The sequence below is a fragment of the Anser anser genome, assembly GCF_964211835.1.
Source record: "Anser anser genome assembly, chromosome: 1".
NCBI lineage: Eukaryota > Metazoa > Chordata > Aves > Anseriformes > Anatidae > Anser > Anser anser.
Window position 1 is genome coordinate 71,516,685 of NC_139720.1, and position 27,979 is coordinate 71,544,663.

At 38.2% G+C, this 27,979-nt stretch overlaps 1 protein-coding gene and 1 long non-coding RNA gene across 3 annotated transcripts in view; both read left to right on the forward strand.

Moving 5' to 3' along the window:
- The window catches only part of LOC310892362 (potassium voltage-gated channel subfamily KQT member 1-like), a 522,172-nt gene that overhangs the window by 374,079 nt on the left and 120,114 nt on the right, over nt 1–27,979 (forward strand). The window lies entirely within an intron of this gene.
- Nucleotides 1,142–16,760, forward strand: LOC310892368. 2 transcript variants are annotated; one of them, XR_014578068.1, is made up of 3 exons: nt 1,142–5,907; nt 10,716–10,847; nt 10,930–16,760. It is a non-coding gene; the product is annotated as an uncharacterized lncRNA (long non-coding RNA). The 2 variants fall into 2 exon arrangements; XR_014578069.1 differs by having other exon boundaries at nt 10,946–16,760.

Genomic DNA, 27,979 nt, shown 5'->3' on the forward strand with positions numbered 1-27,979 from the left:
AGTAGGAAAGTATATAGTATAAATATATCAGGAAAATACTGAAGGCAGAAAACTATCAACTAGCAAATTGTGAAGCCAGTTTATCCAGAGATAGCTAAAGCAATGATGTGAAAGCCATAAATGATCTTTCCCAGCTAACAAATCAGTCTGTAATGGGTGAAGCCAAGTTCTTATCTACACGAGAGAACAGAATTGTGCCAGCAATTGAATTGATGAACCAATGCAAGACATCAGCTAACTGAAAGTATCTTTGCATGTAAAATGTAATCAATGAAGGCTTATTCTGGTGTTAGTTAGTCCGTGCTCCAATGAATAGTAGACATGGTGAGCTGATACCGTAAGGATAAGTCTTGCTGCTGTTGCAGTTTACTCAGGTTCAAAAATGTTGCTGAAGAAGTTTTCTGAGGTCCTTGACCTCCGAAACAAGTTCCATGTTGCACATCTTGCTCTTGGTTATGCACACAACAAAGGCCATGCTGGACCTGATCACAAACCGCTCTTGGCTGGCCTGCTGGAAGATAATTCTCCCAGCATGGCCTGTTGTCCCACGTGACTTCAGTTCCCACATTTGAATCTATCTCAGGTTAGCAAAAGCTATAGTAACCAGCTAACAGGCTGCGGAATGGCCTATGTAAGGAAGACCTTTGGTAATTCACTACTGTTGCTACTGAGTAATAAATATAATAATAATAATATAATGTCTAAAATTATGTTTTTTATCAACTGACACTGTAATCCTGAAAGACAAAAAACAGCAACAGAATTTGATCTTTATAAACAAGTGTGGGCAAGACTTTACAGGTATTCCCTTCAGGGATTAAATCATATTGGCAAATCGCTGTCTGTGGCTGCATCTGTATTATTACTGTAAGATCAAAAAAATCAGTCATTGGACTAATCCCTTTCACACCTTCCATGACCCCAAGATCTGTTGCAATGCTCCTGTAATTACACAATTCTAATTACATAGGTGCTGGTGATATTCATATGATTGAAAATGCATTTTTTTCAGGACTCTTTGAGCACAGAATAGTCTTGTGGCAAGGGCATTATATTAATTAAGAATTCAGTTTTGGACTCAGCTTTCAATTCTGCCACAGAATTTTTTCATGGCACTGAGAAAGTCACCTGGCCAGTAAAATGTGGATAATGAAAACCTCCTTACTCTAGTGGAAGGATAAATGTTTTCACTGTTGAGAACCCTTTCAAAATATTCTGATGAAAGCCAGGTACTATCACAAGGATGCTCATGCTGATGTCTCTTGTATTTGTTTGATAGTCTCTCTTCTAAGGTTACTGAAACCTTTCCAGGCTTCTGGCTAATTTCAAACTAATACTTTAAAAAAAAAAAGAAAACATGCATAGACAAAGCAGTCCCCTTGTACTCAAGCCACAGAACCATTTAATTTCTCTCAAGTGTGGAATTTCCAATATTTCAAGTCTGAATTTCTGACACAATCAGCCTTCTTGGATCATCTGTTTGCATGCAGTTCCACTCCTCCCCCTACCTCCCAATACCCCCGCAAAGTGGGAGAAAAGTGAACAGAAATCCTTAAGCTTAAATATTTCTCCAGTTTTTTCTAACACTTTATGACCCACTGTGAACCCTATCTTGACCCCAGCCCATGTGGGGTCATGACCCACAGTTAGAAATCACTGGCCTAAATCACAGATGTTAGTTGGGCTGCTTCTCAGAGGTGACTAGGCAGTTGTCCACTTCTGTGGCTGTGGTGCACTCTTGGAGACTATGATCTGAACTGCCAATAATGAGATGTTATGCTTCATCCATGTCAGAGAGTTTGCCCCACAGTGTTTAAGGAGAAGCAAAGAGCATACAGCATAAAAATGAGGCTTCTGTTTAAGCTCTTTGCCTGTTATGACTCCTGGGCCCTCAAGCTGTTTTCTTCCTTATTGAATTTTTATCCCAAAATGACTCAGATGCTAAGATGAGATACTTTTTAACATTACAGTCATTTGGCATTGATTAGACATAGCACCCCAGGGAAAAAAAAAAAGGGGGGGAAAAAAAAGAGAAAGAGCGAGAGAGAGAGAACTATATGTCAGAAAAAGACCCAGATGAAAAGAGGGCATAACATTTAAAAGAGGGCTGTGTATACTTTGGATGTTCTCTGACAAAGAGTTCTGTAGAGCTGGCAGCAACAGAGACACGTTGAAGCAGAGTGCAGCAAAAATGATCAGCAACCAGGAAAATGAAGTGTGGATAGTAGTAGAAAAGGAAAACACAGGAGAGTACATAAAAGAAGATCCAAATGGAGCAGAAGCACTGAAGAACATACTAACATTGCCTCAAAGGGGAGAAGAGATATAGGAAAGAAATCATTGGGAAGGAAATCATGCAGCTTGAGAAGGGGAGGCAGTGACAGTTGATTTATTTTAGTTTAAGAGCAAGAAAGACAATGCAGAGCTGACAGAACTTCCTTTCTTGGCCTTTCACTAAGCTATTGGGTCTCAAGCCTGCATACTTTAACCTGGGAGTGACTGACCTGTCAAACATGGGTATGCCACATTATGGTTTTCTTTCTCAATCTAGAGATTACTATTGTAGGTAGGAACTCATCTAGGGCCTGGTAGTGGTTGATGTCTCTCAAACAGGCAAACTGCAAAGCCATCTGCTACCTACAAAGCTATTTCTTGCCCTTATGACAGGCAAGAAATTCCCAGGTCTGCTGGCATCAAAATCAAAGAAATGAGAACTGTTGCTTCTCCCAGATCTGTTTCCTGAGATGTCTCAGTTCAGAGCTCCTCAACTGCTTTGACCTTGCTTCTTGCAATTCAAAATGCTTATTCTTTGGCCCCAGTGATATCAAGGACAGACCTGTGCCAAAAGTTCCCAGAAGCACATTAGGTTAGCTTTTCAGACCCATTTCCTTGACAGGGTGTCCTCTCTTTATTATCCTCTTCCTTTAAATGGGCACTTGCAGTGAAGACAGTTTCTCTTCCATTCCCAGATTAATTTGGACCCTAAATATGCCCAGGAGCTTAAGCAAGTTCTGTTCCAGAAGTGCAAGTGTATGGCTGCTCTGGCTAATATCCCTCTTCGGGGACACCTGACTGGCCCTAGCTGACAATGAGCAGACAGGCTATGCCCAGGATTCTGAAATATTATTGTTCTCTTTCTGTGGCATTAAAATAACAAACTGTAGAGGATGCTTACTTCATTTTTCTCACTGTTTGACAGCATTATTTGGATAAAGATTGCCCATGATCTTTATTCTGCAGCACTCTCTTGACTTCTGAACTACAGATATGTTCTGGCTAAACTTAACTTTGGCAGGTACCTCACATAATCCAAGACCCTCTGCCCTCTTTACAGAATACCCTTGTGCTTCTTGCCCCCTTTTGTCCCTCACCCATAGCTTTCTGTCTGGTTATTTTGTGTCTAGGAATTTTCCATTGGCTCAACATCTGCCTTCTGAAGATACATTTGGAGAAGGTGTTATCTTAAACTTTAGTCAACTTCCTTAGCAAACCTATTGTTTTTTCCAAGTTTTTTTGTTAACTCTGAGAACCTTCCACTGTCTTTGGTTTGTACTTGGTGTGTACATGCTAGGGATCCTGTCAGCAGAAATAGCTAACTTTCTTATTTTTATGTGAATGTTTAAGTGCCAATAAACCACTGCAATTACTTTTGTTGTTTTAAACAACATTTTCTGGGATATAGTTGGTCCCAGCATCAGGCACAGATTGTCTGTTCTGGGAGGAAAAAAAAAAAAAAAAACAAAAAACAACTATTTTCAGGCATAGTTTATCTTGAAAAATAGTTATGTGTGATTGTTACTTTTTCGTTTGGAAATCAGTAGCACTAAACAAGATCAGAAGTTTGATGAAAGAGAGGCACTTTCTGCTTGTCACACATTTTTGGTTCTGATATCACCTGACAGAGAAACTAATGTGTATCTGGTTTTATATAACACATACAGAGAGAAATGAGATGCCTTTGGTTAGCAAACTTTATTGTAACAAAATAAAGGTCAAGACCTTAGCAAAAGCCATGAAGGTTCAAGAGAGTGTACAAACAGTCTCTCCTGTTCCATAGGATTAAGCATCACCATTTGATCCCATTAATGTCACAGATCAAGTTTCATTGTACATAGGACACAAAACTGAAAGTGATCCTACCAGATGCATATACAGTCTGGACTCAGTTTTGCCTACCAATGCACTTGTGTATCCACCAGGTTACAATTCCAGGATTCATACAGTCTCCACATGGTAGAAGCAATGGTAAAAAAGTTTTCTGCAATACCTCTTTAAGTGTCCCTAGCCATTGCTAATTTTACCCTTAATGGCATAATGGGGAGTCCATTTTAGCCATTTCTCCAGAGAACTTTAAAAACCACCAGTATCATAACAACTTTGATTTTAAAAATATCTCTCTACAATCTTGGTCTTCTGCCTATTTCCACTATTTTTATTTTTATTTTTTGAGACAATGTGCCGTTTTCATTATTTGTCTGCTCTTGAAAATCCATACACAAAGATGTATATAACATAAAGAAAACTGGAAAAACAAATAAAGAAAATATAATTTGAAAGAAAAATAAAGCCCAACCAGCTTTCAGGATTACCAGGATTTGTGTATACATTAACAAGTTGAAATATTCTATCATGAAGGAAATGAAAAAACAAAATCCATATATGTTTGCATGTTATGAGAGTGTCAAATAGAGGGGATTCAGTAAGAAATATAATGTCCTTTGTTAGGTGAACATATTTGGTAAATCATGTTTTATAGCTGAATGTGAATTAGACAAGCCATAACTAATTTGTGAGATTTTGACTGAATGCCAATATTTTTGTTACATATATGACATTTTAATCAACTTCATCTCTGAACTGAAACTCTGTTGGAGAAGAAAATTTCCATCCGACCTGTCTTAACAGTGGGCAAAAAAGGAAGAATGAAGTGGTCTAGAAGCAAATTTCTAAGTTTGACAAAGTTTGGTGAAATATAATGAAATAGTCAAATTAGATGTTGAGAAGGAAATAAAAACTTTTATTATGTAACTAATTGGGTTCCCTCAGATATAGTGTGACTTTGATACACTGTACAGTAAGTAAGCTACTCAATCAACTTCCTCTTATTGCTGCAAAACACTTGATATGAATGGTATGCTCATGATTCATTAAGTCCTCTGAAAAACTAAGGGTTGATTCAAATGCTTTAGCTCTGCCTTGTTAACCTTGTTAGTACTCAGCGAAAGGCAATGAGCTGAGAAAGAACAGAGCTCGTTTTGCGAGCACTCTGATTTACAGATCCCTGATGCAAAGACACTATCTTTGAAACATTTATTACAGATGTAAGAATTGTAAGTCTTTGATCACCATGTTGTTAATTAATACCCTATTTGTTAGTGTCACCGACTGAATACTGGAAGTGCAAAAATTCCACATGTGAAAGTACTTAATATAATCAGGTAATACATTAGTGAGGTGCTGCTCAGCTGTCAGTCTCTTGGAATGTCAGGGCGTGACAAGAAAAGCACTGCAAGTACAAAAAAAAAAAAGTGGGAGGGAGAAAGGTGAGATCGTGGGTAGGATTTTCATGAGAACTGTCCAATAAGGGGGTACCTCTAGCTAGAAATGCTTGGGCTTGCACTATCTTCTGTCACTGGTGGGATATGTACTATGTGATGCTGACTGCACAAAGGGTTTCTACAGAATAATTAAGAAACAAAACAAGAGCCTGCATGAAGGAGAAATGTCTTTCATGCAGATGACTGACTATTTCTAGGTTGAGAAACAATTGCCAGTTTCTTTTGCTGTTGTTATAAAGAGAAGTAGGTACTGGAGTGTAAAACGTTGGCGTGCAATAGTAAAGAAAAAAATCTGAATAATTCAGGGGTAGGTAGATTTCCTCTCAAAAAAAAGATTTCATATTCAGAGGTAAGAGAGATTGAATTTTGCCTACAAGCATGCTCTGTCTTTCAAAAGGATGCAAGATGTCTGTGTGCTTTATGTTCTTTACACTGTGCACCTATGCGTCCCAACTCCTCTTGAAAAAGGGACGTTCTGCAAACAGAGAGGATGTAGCACTTAGGAACCAAGACCCCTGTTGGAGTCTGAGGAGAGAAAGGGGTGCCCCTACACAAAGACATTTTGACCAGAAACGTAAACCGAGTGCTTTAGACCATTCTCTGAAGAAAGCCGTTTCTTTCTGATAAGACTATATAGGGAGAAGACAGAGAGGTACAGTGAGTGCAGAGGAGAGGGAGAGCTCTTTGCAATAGAAAGCTACAGCTGCATTGCAGAATTCTTAACGGGACTATGATTTCAGGTCACTGGTAATGTGATGATGGTCCCACCTCACCACATTACTTATTCTCAAATGGGATACAATGTTTTACATGACTTCTGTGCTGACTGGTAATCCAGTGAAGCTTTTAATCTTCTCCAAGAGGGAACTGGTCTGTGCAACGGAAAGTCTCTTATGTCACTCCTCAAATAAACCAGACACGTTATCTCAGTAGTATACTTGTCCAAGCCCTAGAAAGCTTAGTTCTACTGAAAAGTTTTTAATACAAAAAAGTAGGTGAAATTTTCCTCTGTGTTTGAATCTACGTGTGCCTGTAGACACGTCAACCTGTAATTACATAGTATCAAGGCAGATAACTATCTCTTTTCTGTATTTCATTGCTAATGACTGATTGAGAAAAGGACAATATGAACTGACTCAACAGAAGAATCAAATACTGTCATAAATATTTAACTGAAATTCCCAAACTCTCAATTTTGATCTTCAGGTGGAGGGTAAAAACTGTGTAAGATAAATTGGTATAAGATGAAAGGAGTTTCTGTGGTGGTTAATTTACTAATACCAAAGCTGGCTTTAGCACTCAGGTTTTGAGAGGCTCAGAGACTTAAAATTTGGTTTTGTTGTCTTTCAAATTAGTAAAATGAGAAAATTTAAATTTTCTAGCTATCATGATATGGTCAGTAATTTTCAGATAGTTAGAATGGCTCTGTACAAAATGTACAGAAATGTACAAAATGTACAAAATAATAACAATTTCTTCGAATTATACTAATTAGATATACTTACAATGCGTATAAAAATTTGCTTATGACTGCTTTTGCTTCAACTTGTGTTTCATCCATGCAGCTCGGTGGCATTTATTTCTTCCATTTTTTTGCCTTTTAATTTTTTTTTAATCTGAACAACAGATTAAAGTGACAAGGTATGGTCTAGGCATTAATGGACACAATGTGTTTTAGTGGAAGAAGTAAAAAAAAAAAATGGAAAAAGATGGTAAGGAAAGTGAGAATGATATCATATGGAGATTTAAAAAAAAAAAAAGAGAACAGGGACCCTGGTATGACAAAAAACACAGAGGACCATGGATGAAAGGAATGAAAAATAGACCACTTTCTTTCCAGGAGGAGAAGGTGGAAGCTTAGGGCAAAGGCAGAAGGGAGAAATGATGACTGGATGTCTGTCCTTTTCTTTTCGGTTACTATCACCATCTGTTACTGATAATTTCTCTCTTTTTGAAGGAGAGCTGGTACAGTAAGTAAGACAGCCCACCAACATAGCCAGCAAAGGAAAAAGAAGAGAACAGGTTAGAAGAAAGGGTTTTTTATATCTGATGGTAAACACTTTCATCCTTCCCTGCTGTTTGAATAATGCATCCTAATTTGACATGGCTATACTGGTCACCAAGTTCATGCTAAGGTTATATAATCATAATCTGATCATTTTTCTTAAGTGCTGCTCTGCACAGAATCCTTTTATGTGAATAAAGGAAAGCAGCTATTCTAGTCCTTGTGATTTTTGGCTTGGGTGTATAGAGGTGTCAGCCAAGAATAAAAATACCTTTATAATCTTTACCCTTTTCCCCTACAACACTTGTGAGTTGTACTATTATCTCTTCATTGCCCTTATATCAGCTGAAATAGAATTTGGTGTTTAATAGTATTTGGCTTTGATTCAAGTTTATTGAAGCATTCTCCAGAAAATGAGTGTGGTCTTCAGATTGTCCCTGGCCATACATGAATGTCTTCAGATTTTTTTTGTAAGAGTCCTCTCTATGTGGAGGCACTAAGTTGGAACTCAGTCCCATGTCATTGTTCCACCTCTGTGTCATGTGTCTTCTGTGACTGGTAAGGTCTAGATTTTCTGGGAAAAATGAGAATGTCTGCATACTGTGTCAAAAAGGCCTCAAGTTCTGTTAATATTTTTCTGATAAAGTTAGGAGCATTGCCTACCAGTTATCCACTTAATCTTCCTTTCCCAGCTGCTAGCTCATCTCTGTGGAAACGGCAAAAGTTGTAGTAATCCTTAAAATCTTGTGTTTTGGGGGAAGGAGGTTATGGCATTGAGGAATTGTAGTCCTGTATAGAGTAATACTTTCTCAATATTGTATTAGATTTGCTATGTTTACAGAAAGTGGCCACCCCTGTGGCAAGGAAGGAGCTTTCAGGTACTCAGAAAGCCTTTGCCAGTCCTTTGTGTCACCTTCCTATTGCTTTGATGTTATAAATGCACCCCTTGTCAGATACCTTCAAATGAAATAAGGTAGTAAGGCAGTCAACATGCTGTAAATTGCACTTGAGACCTCATCTCAGTATTTAAGTGTGCCTTTGCCTGCATTTGATGGGAGACTTTAAAGGTAAATGATGTTGCATCAAGTAGCTTGGGTGGGTCAGCCTGTGACCATCTTCTTTGTGAATATAATTGCATCAGTAGGAAAGGTTAGCCTTTCTGGATCACATGAAATTCAGGCACCTGCTATTCTGCAGTAGGAAAAAAAATGCTTTTCAGAATTATGTTGTCCTAATTTATGTAATTTATGTTATCCTTAATTTAACTTCATAAACTGTGCTTCATATAGTTTGGTTGGCTGTTGCATAGCCTGCACTTAAGCTAGAACAGTAAGGATGAAGCATTCCTTGGAGGCTGCCTTCTCCACTGATCATGGAGGGAATCTGAAAACATAACTTCAAGTAGACATTTAGCTTCTGGATGACAGAGGTTGCAGAAAATGTGTCCCATGTATACTGTTTTCAACGCTGCTGAAATATTGCTTGTGCTGGGGTGCCGCTCATATGAATGACTGGCCACAGAAAACTTCTTATTTAGTGGTAAATTTTGTCTTTCTCTCTAGAAAGCGTACTATTTTTCTGCACATGTCCATCCAATGAACAGAACTAGGTTCATGTGAATTTTACACACGAGATTAGTTATTTCTGTAAGGAGTTACTGTTATCTGACTGTAACTTTAGCAAATGACGTAGATGTGTAGTACCCACACAGCAGTAAAGCTGTTGATATTGAAATACAGTATCAGCTGTTTTTGTTTGTTTGTTTGTTTTCCCCTTGGGTTTTGTATGTATGTTGTGTGCTTGCTTGATGAAGGTTATTTTTTGGATTTCAAATTTTGTAACCAGCAGCAATGCACTGAATAGATTCTCCTCTTCTGACAGCAGTGCTACTATCTGAACACCATTTCCTGTAGAACAGAGAAAATAGAGTACTACAGGGAGGGTTTTTCTGTGCTTCTGTCTAGGGTTCAACATGGCTGAAAAGTGCTAGTGTGTATCTCCGTGTTGTGCAGATGGTTTGCTATCAAACTGAAAATGCAATGCATACTGGTTATTGAGGTCTTTGTGCAATGTACAATTTTGTGCAATTCATCTGCGTCGTGTGTGCTCAATTAATCCAACACTTCCAGGAACTGTTGGCTTTACAATGTAAATGGATGGAAAAAAGGAATAAGTCCTGAAAAACTGGGACTTACAATAGCGCTAATGTTATTTGTCAATGGTGGTTTTTGCAGATAAATTCAGGAATGTGAGTGGAACACTTGGATGCTACATCAATACATTATAAAAGAAAAAAAAATCATGGGGAAATGAATTATTTTCTATTTGGTGCTGGCTTTGGATAATATACAATAAATAAATATACTGAGTCATTTACATCATAGGAATTTTAAATAGGTTTCCCTGCACTGAGCCCCACTGAACCTTTGCACTAAATGAGGCAGGGTTCCTGTGGAAAAAAGTGTATGATCATGTAATTAAAGACTCTATCATAATTAATACCCACAAGGAAGCTGAATTAAGGCTGTGGTCAACATTAATTCCGTTGCTTCTTAACATTTGAATGTCTGAATTTCTGTCCTTAAGGTTTCAGCACTGGTTTGAGTTTTAAGTCTAACAGATGTTTAAAACTAATGATCAGGGGATCTTGGCCTGGTAGGGTAGAAAAGATGTCTGGGATTAATGTACTGTGTTACTTTTGAAAGGTTTGGGATACATGGTATTTTCAGGGAGATTTACTACATATTTATAAATGGATATGTTGTAAGATGACCAAAATTTTTTAGCCTTCAGTAAGAGTTAAACCAAAAAGTAGCATAAAGCCTTAAGAAGAGTTTGGTTAACTCTTTTACAGTATTTTAGTTCCTGGTGTTTAAAACATCTGACCCTTTATGATGCCTGTTTTCTTTAATGTGTGGTCTGGAACAAGACTGGAAGAGAAAGTCATGCTGTCTCTGGAGCTGAGAATGGCTACTTAGCATCCAAATATGTAATTAGGGGGATTTTCATGCCTTTTTAATAAGTTGTAGTCATTAGTAAATTGCCAGTCTCATACCCCTCAAATGATTCAGTCTTTAAACTTGACTGGACTGGCCCAATTCCATGCAGAGCAGATGCTTTTTTGTTTCATTTCATTCTTTCCCTTTTGTTAGGGGCTTCAGCTGCAAGGAGGAAAAAAAAAATGCTAGTTGCAAATAAAATGCAGGACAGTGAAAACATAGCTCCTCTTCTATGCCAAAACCAGACACAGAGATCTCCCTTCCCTGCCTTTCTCTGGCTTGAAAGTAAGTGCTCTGATACTGCATCACCCCCTACTCCTCTGGGGAAAACTGAGATAAATCACAGATCCTGCATAAATAACTTTAGAATTGTATTTTTCTAGGTTTGTCTACATGGACCCTGAGGAAAAATAATGCACATTAACAAGAAATATGTAAAGTGCATTAAAGTTCATGAAAACTAAACTGCACAATCCCATACAAATGCTGTCACTCAAAATTACATTGACTTTAATTTCTTCAAAATTAATTGACCTCTAGTGTAAATTTGGGCAAACTGAATAAAAACATATTGGCTCTGAGTTAGAATGTTTATAAATCAGTTATCAAATTTAAATCCATTTCTTAATTAAAACAACTAAGTATTTGATTAATTACAAAGTAATTACAAATGAACTTTTAAATTAGGTTGGTCATATGGCATTAGGCTGGTGTTTTAGTTTTAAATTGGACTAGTTATATGGCATAATTTCTTGAACCAGAAAGGCACCAGGCAGATACCCACAAACCTCTTCAGTTCTGAAATTGTCCACAGTGTTCTGAAATGCTCTTGGCAGAACTTTTTGAATCCCTCATATTCATTTTGTATCGACTTCAGGTTAGAGTCTACAGTAAGGATGATGGGTCCTAGTGTTTTTTGCTTATTTATTTCTGTACCATATATGCTCAAAATACAGCAAATTATGCAGCTGTGTCAAAGCTTACCATCTGCCTCCAGGTACATTGTTTTGTTTGTTTCTCACAGGATTCTCACAAGCAGATGAAATGGTGCACAAAATCTTGTGAAGACAGTTTTTTTCTGTATTCATATATATGTTTGTACTGAGAAAGTTAGCAGTACTTTAAATTAATGGGCCTTCCAAGACCTTTTGTCATCTTCTCAGGATGTTCTAGTTGGATGAATGAAAGTACTAATCTTGCTGTATCACTTTTAATTTACTTCTGAAAATTTCTTCCCTGCCTCTTCCTAAAAGCACGGCTAATCAGGGACTATTGTACTTGTGAGATGAGGGGAAAATAATTAACTGTCGTTCTGAAAACAATCCTAAGAACTGTCTTCAAAACGGTATGCTTTGAAACTACAGAAGTTATGGATTCATATATACATAATGGAAGGGGAACTTTGTGTTTTCACTTCTGATAATTTCAGGATTTTGAGACAGCTATTTCAAGATGTATATGAAAGGAAAAACACAGAATTACTCTTGAAATAAAGCAAAAGCCAGCAAACACTATTGGTACAACATCACACAACATTGTTCTGGGGACCTAAAGCATGGGCATGCTTTAGTAACAGCAACCAGCCTGTAGAAAGTAGACGTTATCTTCTACTGCTGCTGTCAGTGTATCTGTATCCTACAGAGTTCATTTAATTTTTCTCAGTTGTACATCAAATGCACACCGTTTAGCAGATCACAGGGTGCATTTGAAGATCTGAGTTGGATGTGTTGCCAGTGTTATGTACCTCATCAGTTGCAACACGTTTTCAAAGCTTGTTATTTCTACATTAGAGGAGCATTTGACTTCAATATTTGCAGCATGAAAGGAGTGTGCAAAGAGACATGAGAGAATGCGGGAGAGTTATTAAACTCTCTCTGTTTTGAATGTGCAAGTGCTAAAGGAAAAGCAAAATAACTTCCAACCCATTGAAAACTAGTCAAATATAATATACATAGACCAAAGAAATACACACAGAATGCCAAACCCATGACTAAACAGTTACGTGGGATGACGATTCAGCTAACAGTGCATATAGGCATTTACTTTATATGTCAAACAGATGAATTATTGCTATATTATTGTCTGGCAAGCCTAGCTATTGTATTCAAGGGATAGGTATGCTCTTATAAGTTAGATAGGGCTGCCAAAGATGTGGTTAAATTGGAGGTTGCTGCACAGACAATTAAGAAAATAGTTTTCTAATACTTGGAACTTCTGGAAAAAAAAGTTTTCCTTTTAGATCCTACAGGATCCTCTCCCTTTTTCTTCAACAAAAGCTTTTCTAAAGGAAATTTTAAAAGCCCTGATAGCCCCAGTCTTATTCAAAGAAGGTCTAGAGAGTCTGTCTGATAGAGGGAGATGCATGTGCTGAAGTGAACGTGTTACTATGCCTCCTGATTCTGGGGAGAATTCTTAAGATCCTTCCAGCTACGTTATTCTCTGCAAAAACCCATGCAGATTTTGAATACCTGTCTCTGTTTCAAGTCTGCCTTGAACCGCTGTACACAATCCCTGCAGCCCTGTGCGTGTGGGGTGCTTTCAGTCCACACACGTCAATTCAGGCAATCTTTTGTGGTCCTGATGCAACTCTAGACCAGACAGCTGAAATAAATCCCAACTGTCTAGCACAGGCCCAGATGTTTGACTTCAGCCACAGGCTCCCCCAATCAGGCAGATTAACTTGTATAGATTACTCATTTTTTTTAATGTTCATCCCTATCTAAACCGTTCAGGCATGCAGCTTTCCAAAGAATGGAAAAGAACGGGAAAAGAAAGAGAATGGGAAAGTAAAAGAGAAGAATTAAAAATTTCCTTTCGTATCACTGAAATCCAAAACCTGTACAGTCCCACTATTTCTCCCCTTCCTGCTGAATTTATCAACACTCACTTCTTTATCGTGCAATGTGCAAGATGTATGGCATATGGTAAATTCAGAAATGACCTAGAGTAAGCACCAAGTACTTTTCCTTGTTCTGCCTCCAGTCCAATTTCTGTCTTGTTAAATATGGGGAGGGAATCAGGTGGGTCTGTGGTGGGTTTGCCCCCACCACATGGTTGATATCCATTGAGTATGGCAGAAAAGTTTTCTGAATATATTGTTCTCAGTGTGCTGGCACAGTTGCCACTTGTGAAGTCTATAGTCATGGTTTTTGTTATTATTATTATTATTATTTACCTCTCAAAGTGTGATCATTAATTTTTCATTTCAAGTCACCTTAGCAAGCAGCAGTGTTGTCACCCTCACTGATTTCTAGGTGCTAAGGCAAGCCTCACTAGAGACATGCACAAGCTTCTCCAACAGAGGTGTGGCTTGAACGGAAGGAAATTGATATGAAGCTATGATTATTTTCTTGGCTTATTAGTGGTTCACAGTAGGTAGGGTGTAAGGAGGAGGCAGTGGAAGGAATCCAGCGAATGAAAATGAGGTTGAAAGAAATGTCTCTGAAAGCAGTTGGTGAATTACCTGCTTCCTAAAATCAGTATAATGAGCAGATACTAATATTTTGCTCCCTATTTCAAAAGATTTTAAGGGACAGTTCAGAAACCCTCATATTTAGAAAGAAAACAGTCTATAGGAATGATAGCAAACTTTTCCTACTTGAACCAGAGCAGATAAATTGAGTGCTTATACATAGGTTCTTTAACTCATTTTTAAGCACAGTTTCAACTTTTACTGGTATAAAGAGGCACACCTGAAACTTGTACTAAGAATGTATATTAGTGTCTATGGATGTCACTTAATAACTAACTCATTAACACTCTGTTGATCCATACCATCTGGATTTTAGTTTCTGTTGCTCAAAAACAGGTACTGCTAGAAAAAGCACAAGAAAAAACACTGTAACATTTTACAAAGAAGGGAATTATGTAGCATCAACAGTCCCACTCTCTGCTATCTCTGGGGACAAACCTCTCTGAAGAACAAGATCTTGTCCTAATTCTTTTGTTTGCTGATGACTCACAAACCTGTTGAAAAAGACTTTGCCTATCATCAGTGCCATAATCCAAGTGGAGATCAGTAGCCCAGGCAGCCCTGTTTCCAATAACCACTTCCTCTCTGGTCCCAGCGATCACTGATAACTATCAAATGGTGGGTGTACAACATCCTGTCCCATTCACAACTGGAGCTTTTATGGTGACTTTGTATTTTCAAATCCCAGGAAAATGTGGGCACCGTATGACAGAACTGGCAGTTCTGTCATGAGATTGTTGGAAAGTGAACCTGAAAAGCATAGTTCAAGGACTTCACATAAAGCACTAATCTATAAATCCTGTATCCTTGGCTGATCTTGTTGTCTCATGTTGTTGGGGCTGTGCTATTATTACATACGTAATGACAGCTTCTTGTAAGCTGCTTCTGAACCATACCCCCACACACCTGCTGACTTATTCCTGCCAGTTCTCAATACATTATTTACTAAAGCAAAATTGATCTTTTCGTGTGGACACATGTTTTTCTCTTAGCTCTGAGCTTCTGAAACAATGGAAAGGAGCAGAAGAGGTGTTTTTAAGTTAAAGCCAGGTGAAATGAATTGAAGTTGGGGACATAAACTGCTTAATATATCTTAAATCTGGCACCTTTCAAAGAAAATAAGGAGTTTTGTCTTTAGGTTACTTTTTATTGGCACATTTTCTATTAGAAGAGAGCAATTGGGGAAAATCCGGAGTTTTTCAGGAAGGAAGATTTTATGGGCTCAGAAACATTGAGCGGAATCCAGTCAGAGCACACTTTTCAGTCTGTCTTGACTCATCTCTATCTCTTTCCCTGTTCCAGGAATGTCATGGGCAAATGGCTTTAGTTCTTACAGGTCTGTGATTATCAGAAAACCAGTGCCTTTGTGCTGGTCACAGAGTTACTGCAATGGTGACTCTTAGTAACAAACAAGGTAAGATAAATTTTAGATACTGTTTTTCAGTTTCCTGAGCAGAAGAGCCCTGCTTTCTATTGTGAAGTTAAGGATGAAAGGTTAACTATTTCAGGCCTTTCAAAAGTCAGACATTTTGTTGCATTTCTTAGAAAATGTGGGGCTGACTTTGTGTTCCTCATTCTGCTTTTTTAAGGCTTTGTTTTCTATCACATCTTGCAGACCAGTGAAATATTCTGGCGGATCTTGATGAGGTGCCTTGTACCTCCTTCGAAATAGGACATGATTAAGACATAAATTCAACCCCAACTTGCAGAGAGAGATATGAGTGGGCTGTCATGCCCTCTTCATACCTTTCATCAGTGAGACTTCTTAGACTTGGAGCAGATGCAAAGCCCTCCAACCCATCCATGTCAAAATGTCAGCTCCTTACCTATAGTCTCATCTGGCAACTACTATCTTGGCAACTACATAACAAGTGGAGAAGCCTGCACAGAAATATATTTGGTTTTATAACCCACCTAAACCTGCCCACAAATTGAAAAAAGCTATTCTCTGTTATGTGTCTATCTGGCATATATTTGTCCATCAAATTCATGTCCAGGCATATGAAAATAAAGTTGTTGCCCCATGTAACAGTTTGTGTGATTCGGAATAAGACCTGCTTTTGTTGGCTTGTTTGTCTTGAAAAGGTTTCAGATACAATGGATGACTGAAAGAGGAAAATCCAATGGTTGCACCCATGGGCTGGATAGCAGAGTTCTGCCACTTTGGCAGTTTACAGTAATTCAGTAGTGTTTAGGATGATAAGAAAGCAATTTGGTGAAAGTGAGGTAAAACAGTTAATACAGAGCAAGATAAAACTGCAGTTAATTCAACCATCAGGAAGCTGACCACTGAAAAATGGTCCTGATATGTCATTTTGAGTCAGTCCAGGTTGTGATTTTACTCAATCCACTCCTTGTTTAAGTTTCAGTGTTAAAAAGACCATTTGTCAGACTGTCACTCAAACAAACTTTATGCAACAGATACAAAGCAACCATAGTACATTGCCCTGGTGCAACAAGACACAGAGGCCCTTGCCAGTAGTGTTTTTCTTATGCTGTTTGTATTTCATCAACCTTTCCAAAAGATAAAGATGTGATGTTGGTGGGAAACAAAATCCAGTAGTCCAATGGTGTTTATCAACTGGTTAGAGCCAGAATTGTATGAGAAGTCAAACTGAAAGTAAGTAAAGACAATAAACAGAATGATAGATGTACTGGCACCTATTTGCATGTCATTTCACATCGTTGACAGGCTGGGATATAGCCTGTGCATACACAAATGTGCTTTTGCCCCCTCATTTTTGCCATGCATTCTCTCTGCAAGCAGCCGTGTAACTCTGGCACCTAAGTTCAACAACAACAACAACAAAAAAAAACAGCTCAGTAGAATACTGTGCAACAAAATACTGCTTACAAGCCTTATTACTTTTCATAGTACATAGTCAGCAAGTAAAGAATATTCATACAAAAATTTCTACTAGCTTCAGCAACCAAACACGTGCTTCTATTTTAGATGAGAAATTGAAGGAAGGAAGCATACAACAAACAGTTCTTTTAAAACAAGAAATCTTCAAGAATAAATTGTGATTCTTTTCTACTTTACAAATAGCCACACTAACATCACTGAAACTGTTACATGAGCTTTCATTACTGTGAATAACTGTTCCCAGACACGATTCCTAACTGGCATTGAAAAAGTGATCAATTTGGAAAGTAAGGCAAAAAAGTCCACTGGTAAAATAAATAAATAAATAAATAAATCTCCTCTCCTTTTCCCACCAGACAAAAACTGGAACTGACAGAAAAACAACTCTCTATTACTGCAACTGGATAGCTGATATTCAGAAAAGAGAGGAAAAAAAATGTGTTATGATGTCACGTAATTTCTCAGTGGAGAGGAGGAGGACAGATAAAATCTGATCCGTAAGCCTTTCAAGTTTTTGGAACTTAAGTCAAGTAACTATGGGGCTAATCCAGGTGATATTGATATTAATCCAAGGGTTAACATATAGCTAAAGTCTATAGATAAAGAATTGATTTTTTCCATTGCTCTATAAGCACACATAGATCATGAAGTGTCTGCTACCTGGTGTCCCCCATTGTCCAATATGAGAAGCTGATTCAGATGATAGATGAAGAAGGTTGCTTTCCACATTTTTAAGAACATATGCCTTCTTATACACACTCCTACAAAGCTACTCAGCAATGAGCTTTCCATTTAAACTTCCTTTTTGATTTTCATAGTCCTCTAGGTTTGTATTTGCTGACTATGTGAAGGGTTGCAGCATGAGGGAGATTATTGTTTCTTTAAAGGTTCAGAATGTAGTACAGTTGAAGAAGCCATCTCAAAGATATTGTAACAGGCATAGCACCAGAAACATGAAACCAGCCCAGTGAATTTCAGATGAGACCAATTTAGGATGATCTGATGAAAAAAAATGATAGAAAAATAAAATAAAATAATAAAATAAAATAAAATAAAATAAAATAAAATAAAAAATAAAAAAACATGAGCCAAGATTCATTCCAAAATCCCAGCTTTGACATCAGCTACACAGTGGAAAGCTGTACCATGTTACAGTGGGATTCAGTTTGCTTAACTTTTGATGTCTAAATCTCCAAGCTAAATTTGTCCACAGGGTTTCTTCCATAGCATTATAACATGGTTATAAGGCTAGGCAAAATGGACTGTTTTTTGGAAGTGCTATTTCTCTCCACTGCTTTGAGAAAGAAGCCTCACTAACACAAAGGAGGCGGCTTCTACATTTATTTCAAGTTAGAAGCCTAGCTTGATATGGTATTTTCAGAGCAGAATCCTACTTGAGATGTTTGTCAGTCAGACTGCTGCTGCACATAATGGCAGCTGGAAATGGTCTGTAAAATTTAGGGCAAGTTTTCAATGACAGATTAATGTTCTTTAGAGGTGCAAGATTATTTTTGACAGCATTTACCCTGGCAAAAGCCCTAATGTAAACAAAAGTTGCCTGGCATACAGAGTAGGGGTTTGATTTTGCTTTTTCTATTTTACTTAAGAAAGTGGTGTAGGTTGTTTGGGCAGCCCCTCTGAGTAAGTATGTCTTCAGTGCAGGAGAAAGCATCTTTCATTGATGCAACGGGAAACCCAGCAGCATGCTATTCATGTTCTGGAGGTCATGTTGCTCTGGGCTACAGGGTAGGGAAACAACCATACCTAGCACTGGGTAGGTATCTCTTCTGCATCTGATTTCCTTGGCCTCTTGACACTGTTCAGGCTGCAGTTTCACCCTGCTCCATTAAATTGCAACCAAGATACAACTGGGCAGTGGTTTCTAAATCTGGGAAGGCTGCTATATCTGGCATATGAGTCACAGAGGAAAGAGGCCATCACTCTGTTCTGCAGGCTGATGAGACACCTAGCAGGAGAGGAGTGCGGAGAGTCATTAAATAAGTGTCATGCTTAATGAGGGGGCTTTGACAGGCCAGCTGCAGAAGCAGCCTGGCTGATAGATTCTAACTCTGATAGATCCTAACTGGTACAAAAAATGTGATCTCACTCTCTCACAAACTCAAACGCACAAAATTATTTTAGCCTACTGCCAAGTGTTTTAAATATGGAAGCAGACAAGCTAAATCAGACCAGTTTCAGTAGACTAGCCCTTCCTTCTGTTCTAATATTTCCCTTCTGTGAATTTACTTCACAGAGGTTCTGCAATGACTAGCTTATTATTGTCTATTAAATGTTTGCAGTATTAAAAGCACTCTGTAAGAGATACATATTGTGACTTGACCCAGATATGGATTGGTTATGCAAGATTGGCCTATGTGTTCTTCTGTAACGAACAAAAACCCTTTGATTGTAGAAATGGTTCATTGCAAAATTATATATATATATAATATATATATTTTTATAAAACAGTTCTAGAGTAATGCAGAATGTATAACCTTTCCATGTTCTCTGGTTCTCCTTAGTCCTGGCACATCAAAGCAGCGGCCACGGGGAGACATCTGTCACTTGTTAATGTCATGGTTATGGAGGTAGAACCTCCTCTTCTGTTTGGGCCAATGTGGTCAGCCCTTTGATGGATGTGTTCAGCCTTCATCCAGTTTGATCACCATGTGTAGCCCCTTGTTCAGATCTGTGTGTGAACAAGAATGTCCTGACCTGAGATCCTTTTTAATACAGCAGGGATCCATGATATAAACCATCAAAGGAAACCTTTGATCTTTTGACTATCTCTTAGTCATCTGCTGCACAATGCAAATAAGAATGAAAACAAAGCTAAGGAGCAGAGCAGCTACATTAAAGAATCAGGCTTGTTGCTGGCAATGAAGCTAATCACTGAGTTTTTATCCTATCATCAGACTGAAAAAGAAAGAGGGGGGAGGGATGAAAAAAAAGAGGAGAAAACAAGCTGTGCTCAGCAGTGAAACTTCTTTACTAAACTGAAATACTCCAGGACCACTAGTTATTTTATGTCAGAGAAGTTTATGAGAGACGCAAACATGCAACCACTCTTCAGAAGTTATGTAACAATTAACTTTTTTTAACAAGTAATCCTGATTCCAGTGTATTTACTGTTTTTTGTTTGTTTGTTTGTTTTGGTCTAATTTGCACAGAAGTATTTTAAAGTAATGTAGTAGTACTGGAGCCTTCGCTGCCTCTTCTCTACAATTTTTTCTTCTCATATCCTCCTCCTCATTGTAGGCACTTGGCATGGAAAGCATGTTGATTCAGAAAGCGAGCATATCAATTATTCTCATTTGATTTTGTAAAATTTTCTGAGATCCATAAAACCTCAAAAAATGTGCCTGACAATCAGAGCGTGAGGAAGCATGTGTGTGCATATGCACGTATGTCTCTGTGTGCATGTTTTTCTGTCTGCATGTACTTTTGTGAACGTACTGAAGGAATCTTTCAAGCCATGATGCTAAGCATGCCTGTTTATATATGTTCATTCTCCTACATTCATCTTGCACATGATTATTTAGCTTAGGTGAAATTATGATCTGACAAAAAGCCTTGATGTTTTCAATCCTTTTTTTCCTGAGAAAACATAAGGAGCCTAGAAACACCAGTAATTTTCCCTTTTTGGGTCTGTTATCAGTATCTCCAAGCCCTGTTCAAGCAGTCAAACTGTCTCCAGGGCTTTTAATATTATACAACTTCCACAGCCCATTTCCAGTGCCCAAAATGGGTCACTGTTCTGCAAGGTATCCAGGTGGATACAGTAGAAACAAAAATAAATACCTGATAGGTATTGGACAAAATGATCCCCATCACCTTTGTGTTGGTCTAAGTAAAAGCCTAACTCAAATACTTGAATTTGCTTAAGAGGAAGGATGTCATACATAAAGAGGCCAAATTTATTCAGAATAAATTAATAAATTTGGAATATTGACTTCAGTGGAGACATTATGACAAATTTGTTAAACTCACAATCTATATTTTAGCTTCTGTGAACCATAGAATTCAGGGAGAATCTTCAACTTTTCTAAATACTGAAGCTAAGTGAAGTATCCTGGGGACAGAGAACTTTGGGTTAAAATTTAAGCCAAAAATCTCCAAGGAGAAACTGTAATGTGGGACCACAGGAAAAGCTGACACAAAGAAACTTTTGAACTAGGTCAAAAGCAGAGTGATGCAGAAGCTGCAGGTTTCTGTCATGGGAAAAAAAAAATGGGGGGGGGGGGGGAATTACTGCAGATCATAACAAAAAGTCAAAAATGTCTGTTGTTTTATTGAATGGAAATTTTCAAACAACATTTAAGAAAAGAGGCAGCAGTATGATCTTTAAGGTCCCTTCCAACCTGAGCCATTTTATGATTCTATGAAAAGGTACAGCAGATTTAGCCAGGAGGAGGGCAGCTGTAGACAGACACCCTAGACAGGGTGTCAAGCCATACAGTAAGCAAGTTGATCAAAAAGTCTACATAGATTTTTCAAAACTTTATCTGAAGCCACCATGTCCCTGCAGTCTATCTCCATCTTATCAAACGAAACTCCTATAAAAGCCCTTTTCTCCATAGGAAAATATGTTATCAGCACTGGTCTGATTAATGTTGCTAGTGATTTCAAGGAATTAAACATGTTCTGGTAGGGAAGCTCAGAAGAATCGATATGAAAGGATTCAGTTTTTGTTGTCTACCTAGAAGTCTGTGATATTCTTCACAATGCTACTTGGGTTTTTTGTTTGTTCATTCAGTTGTTTTTTGTGGTGGTGGTGGTGGTTGGTGTTTGTTGGGTTTTTTTGTTGTTGTTTTTTCTTTTGCGATGGGGAGCAGCTACTAAAAGTAAAAAAAGTCAGATTTTGGCTGAAAGGAGGCAAAAATTCTTTCTGGATCAAACAAGCAGCTGTAACAATCTCTGAAAAAAAGGACAATGAGCAATCCAAATCATGTTTATTATATGATTTAAAAGTCGGAGTGATTGGGACAGAAATGACTGGTGCTTAGTCCAGGTGTCTCCAGCACTTGGCTTAAGACTTTTGTGGTGAGCTTAGTGGGCTTAGTCCCTGTAGCTGAAACTTCACATGAGGCAGCAGTCCTCCCTCAATCTGACCTCTAAAAAAGACTGCTAGGCTCTTGAGCATCCTTCAGCCAGATGGATAGAGGATCCCTGGAGAATGAGAGCTATGGAGGTGAAAAATGTAGGAGAAAGAAGCTCTTAAAAAATATCTGTCTTAGAGATCAGCATAAACATGTAACTCTTCCTGCCACCTTTCTGGAGAGGCACAGCCAACTGCTCACACCATTTGCATCCAGCCCAACAAGCTATGCCGAATGCCAGTCAATGAGGAAGTCTGTGATACTGCTGAACAGCTACAAGGAGCTCATTGTCCCCTCGGGCACTTCCCCTTCAGCAACTGAGCTGGCTCTAAAATGTCTAGGAGTCATTAGTGGAGTAAACCCAGTCGGAGAGCTTTGCAGCAGGTGGTGCCACCTGTGGTTGCCTAATCCTGTCCCAAAGGAGACAGACAGCCATCACCCAGTTGCAGAGGGGTCAGGCACTGCATGCCGGTGAGCCAGAGCCACAAAGGAAGTGAGCTGGGGCCATGCTCAACGCACAGAATTTACACACCAAAGTTGTGGCACTCTGGCAGTTGTACTAATGTACTTGTTTCAGGGTGAAACAGATGCGAAGATCCTGCCCTCTAAGTTTTTCTCTTCTTTGGGAAATACAGTCGAGATGGATGCAGGCAGGTTGGTTAGCTAGCAAGTAGCTGAAGTTCGTTTGTATAGATGTGATATACACAATTGTGTGTGCTCCGTCCTGAGTCATCTGCAAGGACTCTGCCAGCTTCTGTACATAGCCTGGCTTTGGAAGGAGGCTTCATTTGAGAAAGTTCACACTGCAAACTACCTAGAAAACAGTGGCAACAGACACAAGTAATTCCAAGAGGAAGCACTTTTTAGCAGTATTATTTGTGTGTGTATCCAGTTCAAGCTAACTCTCTAGTAGCTTCCTGCATTTTGACCTGACAACTGAAAAAATATGTAATAAGGCCCAACTGCCAAGTGGCTTTGGAGGCACTACACTCTAAGTGGATCATATGATTAGGAATCAATGGAAAAAGCAGCAGCTGGTAAGAACTGGTAGGAGTGTGAACATCAACATTTAAAAAAAATGAGGCTCTTACATGGTGCTCCAGGTTCTCCTGGTAGAGGTAGGTGCATTGACTTGTTAAATTCAAAAAAAAAAAGAAAAAAAATGAAAACATGTAACTTTAAATACTGGCAATAACTTTCCTGTTTTAGATAGTAAGTGGGAGACAGTTTAATATGCAAAATAAGAATAACTCTTAGATCTGCTACACTTGACAGTGCTACTGTGTTAGAAAGGACCTGAGTAAGTTTTCTTTAATGTCTGGATGAGCCTGGGCAGACACTGAAAATGTGGGTTATTTGAATTTTTATGGTGGCCTGTCTCACAAAAGGCAGAGCAGTACAGAGGGATTGACAACACCATTGTTCTTAACCATAGCTGGACTGGGAGGCCTTCAAAAGACTTATCGTTGCCCCACCATTGAACCCTCAGACTATATCCAAAGGACTTTGGATTAGTTTTATTTTCATGTATGCATGCCTTCGTGATTTTACTCTCCTGCCTATTTTTTTAGTACTTCTGTTTTTAAGTAGTTACTGGCAAATGAGAGACAATTTTACATAAATGTGTCATTGATAGTATCGGTAAGGAAAAAGAAAAATATTTTAAAAGACCTGCTTGGATAACAAAGAGTTGTTTTTTGTTGTTGTTGTTGTTGGTTTTTTTAGTTAACATCTCTAAGCTGTTTTTTGCCTCTTGTTCCTTTCATTTTGGACTTAGACTGAGCGTTTTTCATATGTTTACTCTTACTAGCTTCTGTGCCACTTTGCTTTAATTTCTCTGTGTATTTTTAGCAAACCCAAACCGTCTGCAAAATTAATGGAAAATCTCATTTTTTCAGAGTTTTGGTTTTTTGTTTGTTTTTTTTGTTATTGTTTCAATTGCGTTACAACATAAAGATAGCCCCTGTCTCAGAGAGCTTCCAGTGAAAGACTTAAACAAAATATAGCCACTAACTAAACAGACGCTGAATCTTTCACAAAAATAAAACATTGATTGTCAGAAATAATATATAGAACTCTTTAATATGAAAAATTGCAAATCTTCAACTGACCACATGCCCTGCAGGAGTAATTATGTAATTTCAGAAGAAAATAAAACAGCCATGTTTTGTCAAATATACGACATTTCACATACTATCAGTTTTACAGATATAAATACCTAGGGGCATGCACAAACCCTATGATCACTAATGGCAAATTGCCAAGTGAGGACAGATTCATTAAACATTAGAACTATCAGGCACCCACCCAAACCCACAAATTAAAATTTTAAGCCTTGAACATTATGCCACTGGATACAAGTTAAATATGTTTAGAAACATTTTTATGCAGCCTAATTAAAACTGAATGGAAAGAGTGTGATGTAGCTCTTCCTTAGTTTGTTTGGCTAAAATCAGTCTTAAATGAATTGTATGCCTTTCTGCAGCTTGTTGCAGCTAAAAGAAGTTGGTGGTAAATTGGGTCCAGAAGACTTTAAGAAACTGCTACAACTGGCTGGTTAGAAGAACCCCAATTTGTTTAGGTTAGCGGGACTGTCAGTAAACCTTTGTAACCTGCAAGCAGAAAGAATGAGTTCTCAATGAATATTCTCAATAGCAGTGACTAATCTTTGAAATTAGCTGCTGTCACCAGATAAAATTGTCAGCAGGTTTCTGCAGCTACTGTTTGAGCAGCCAGTCTCTGTCTACAGTTTTAAAAAAGCTACATGCGTCTCGGCAACCAGATACAATTACACTTGAAATTTAAACATCATGGCAAGCCTGAGCCTGTTTTTCTCATCTTCTTACTAGATTATACCCACCCACCCACAGAAGCTATGAGGAAAGGTCTTTCTGAGCTGGACACAACACAGAGAATAGCTTGAAACATGAGGTGCTTAATTTGCCACCTAAGGAAAGACTGTGAAGTTTAGTCTATAATCTTACTTGCATTAGGGAGATAAAGATGAAAAAAAATAATGGACAGTTGCACTCCTGTAGTAGGAGAGGTGTTCATTCCCTCAAACGAGCTTAGGGCTTATCCATAAAGTACTTGATATTTTATCCAGCCGCAGATTTCTTACTTATCCTCAGTTTCCACTTTGCTGGGTACTCTTTCAGAAACAGCTTGCAGAGGGTTGCCGTCAGTTGTGGTCTTTTTCTCCTCTGTCAGAGGATTGGCACAAATAACAAAGATTCCCTAGTTTTATGTCAAATTCCTTACTAGATTTAAAATTACATAAGTATACACGTTTTGATGTTGTCATTGCTTGTATGCATATATATATATATATATATACACATACATATATATAAAATTCAAGACAAATGTTACATTCTGGCCAAAACCTCCTAGTGGCCTAAACCTCTAGGCATATAAAAAAAAAAAATCTAGTTTCCATAAAAGTGAAATATTATATAGGGTATTCTTCATGGTATTCCATTCTGTGCCACCATGTTTCTTCACAAACAATAATTTTCACAACAAGGCATCCTCTTGTCTTTATCTAGCAGGTAGCTACGCAGTTATGCAAATCAAAGCATAGACAGTGAGAGGAATACAAGTAGACAAAGCAGACCTGTCACAATGTAGTTATGGATAGAAGCATCTACATGGTGGAGATCCATTTCCCCACTTCCCTAAACTAACACCTATTCCTGGAGGAAAGTCCCTAGACCAGGCAGGAGCTGGTAGAGGAGCTGGATGCAATGCCAATGCAAGTGGGATGCTGGGCAATATCATGACCAAGTCACAGGATCCAGGAGATTTTCTGTCATGATACCGGCAGTCGTGCTAGGACTAAAACCAGGTGCCCCTCTCACTCCCCAGTTTTTACACTCCTATCCTGATAAGCCTGAAAATTAAGTGATCAAGTGCTAGGTAGTAATAATGTTTGAGAAATTATGAATGGTCTGAGTAATGCAGTGATGGGTGACTCCTTTTTGCTCAATGGAGTCACAGAAGAGAATGACAGTTATAAATTAACCAATTTGCGGCAATTATGTTTTTCATCTTGATTCCTTCTAGAGATAATGAGGAAAGGCAGTGGATGTGGGGGGCACGGAATGAATAATTGATGGCAAAGCATATTTGCAAGTAGCAAAGAGCAACAAAAAATCTCAGCTGATTGTGTCAAAGATCCTGAAGAGGATCCTGATTGTGGATGATTTTGTGAAGGATTGGATATTAGTGCCTTTCATGGTAAATTAAGACTGGGTTACTTGGCATTAGCTCTGTTTGAAGTTCAAACAAAAGATAAAGGTCCCTTTAAAAATAACAGAAGGAATTATTTTTCTTTTCATGTTTTGTTTTGTTTTATCAAATTAATAATGCTCATGTACACCCTGTTCACTCTGCGGCTATGATTCAAATGTGTGTATATGCATAAATGAGAGATACAGGCTCTCAGAATTGACCACAAGAATTAAAACAGGAAGGCAGATGGTAGTCTTTTATTCCATCTCTATTTCAGTTAATCAGTTCCTCTTATCAGAACTGCTGCTTTGAGAATCAGTGGTTCTTATTTTTCTTTGCAAGCTAGAGGCACACAAGCTGCTTTTTGTGAAGGTTCTACTAGCTGACACATATGCAATACTTATCTATATGTAAGAAAAATGGAAAAAAAAAGTGAAATTACTAAAAACACTCAAACTTATTAGCTAGGTTTAACAGAAATACTTAGCCTAAAAATAGTCAAGTCTGGGGCTTTGATTTTACACTGTTTGAGCTATTGTAAGGGAAAACATCAGTAGAGTCACCCTGATTTAGGGAGTGAAGAATTGAATCTCTTTTGCATGAATTAGTAAAGTCTCAAATTAAATGAAGCTGGGAGAAAAAAAGGAGAAAGAGAGGCACTTATGTATCCATTCTCACCAGTCTGGTAGCTCGCTACTAAAAGAAAAGAAGAAAAAAAAAAAAATGCTGTCAGGCTGGACACTGTCACAGAGGATTTGTGGAGTTAATTTACCTATTTTGCACACATGTATTTTAATAAGATTTAGTGAGCTGCTGAAATGTGATGAAAAGTGATGCTTTTTTTCGACTGATGGTAGTAAGATAAAAACAAGCAGCTTTTTAGAATGACGTTAACTGGCACTTTAAAAGGTAATAGAGCTCCTATGAATCTGTGTTGGCAGCACCTGGAAGAAGCAGGTGGGAATTCTACTGAGATAAATGGCAAGCCAGGGAAAGAGAAAAATAGTAGGTTTTTATTTACAAGGTCTGGATATGGCATTAGTCCTTCCTCTGGCAAAACCTCTTATGAAATCAGCAGAAGTCTTGTTTGTACTGAAAAGTAAAACATATACTACTGAAGAAAATCTGAATAAAATGTTTACAGTATTTTAATGCAGGGAGTTTCTTAAGAATGGCATTTTTTTCATTTTGTAATGAAATTTCAAATTGCAACTGTGATAGATGAAGGACCACATAAGCCAACCGGCAACAAGGAGCATCCTTGTTCCACAGCAATTGGAGCTCAATGGCTCCGGCTGCTGGGTAATGAGCTTTTCAGGATTGTATCAGTTCTCTATATCATAGAGATCACAAGAAAGAAAGCATGTGCACATGTCCAAATTAATCCCTGAAATATTCCCACCAATAACAATGGGAAATGCACACAGCTGTCTGCTGAGGGCAGAATTTTGGTCCCTTGTGTGCAATCCAAAACCAGTGTAAAGGTAGAATCTGCCTTGATTTCATATGTTCCTTCTCAAATTTGCTTTGCAGTGTACTGCTTTTCTGGTTTGGCTGAGCTCCTCAAAGGGCAGCATCTGAAAGCAGTGACAGCAGGCAGTAGTGGTTTTCAGTCCTAGGTTTTAACTCATCAGGCCTAATGCCAGCTGCAACATTTGGTACCTGGAGGACAAGTATGGGTATAAGTAAGGTATTTTGCCTCTGTCCTGCAGGTTGTTTCATAAATGTGGGAAAGGAAATGTGGCAT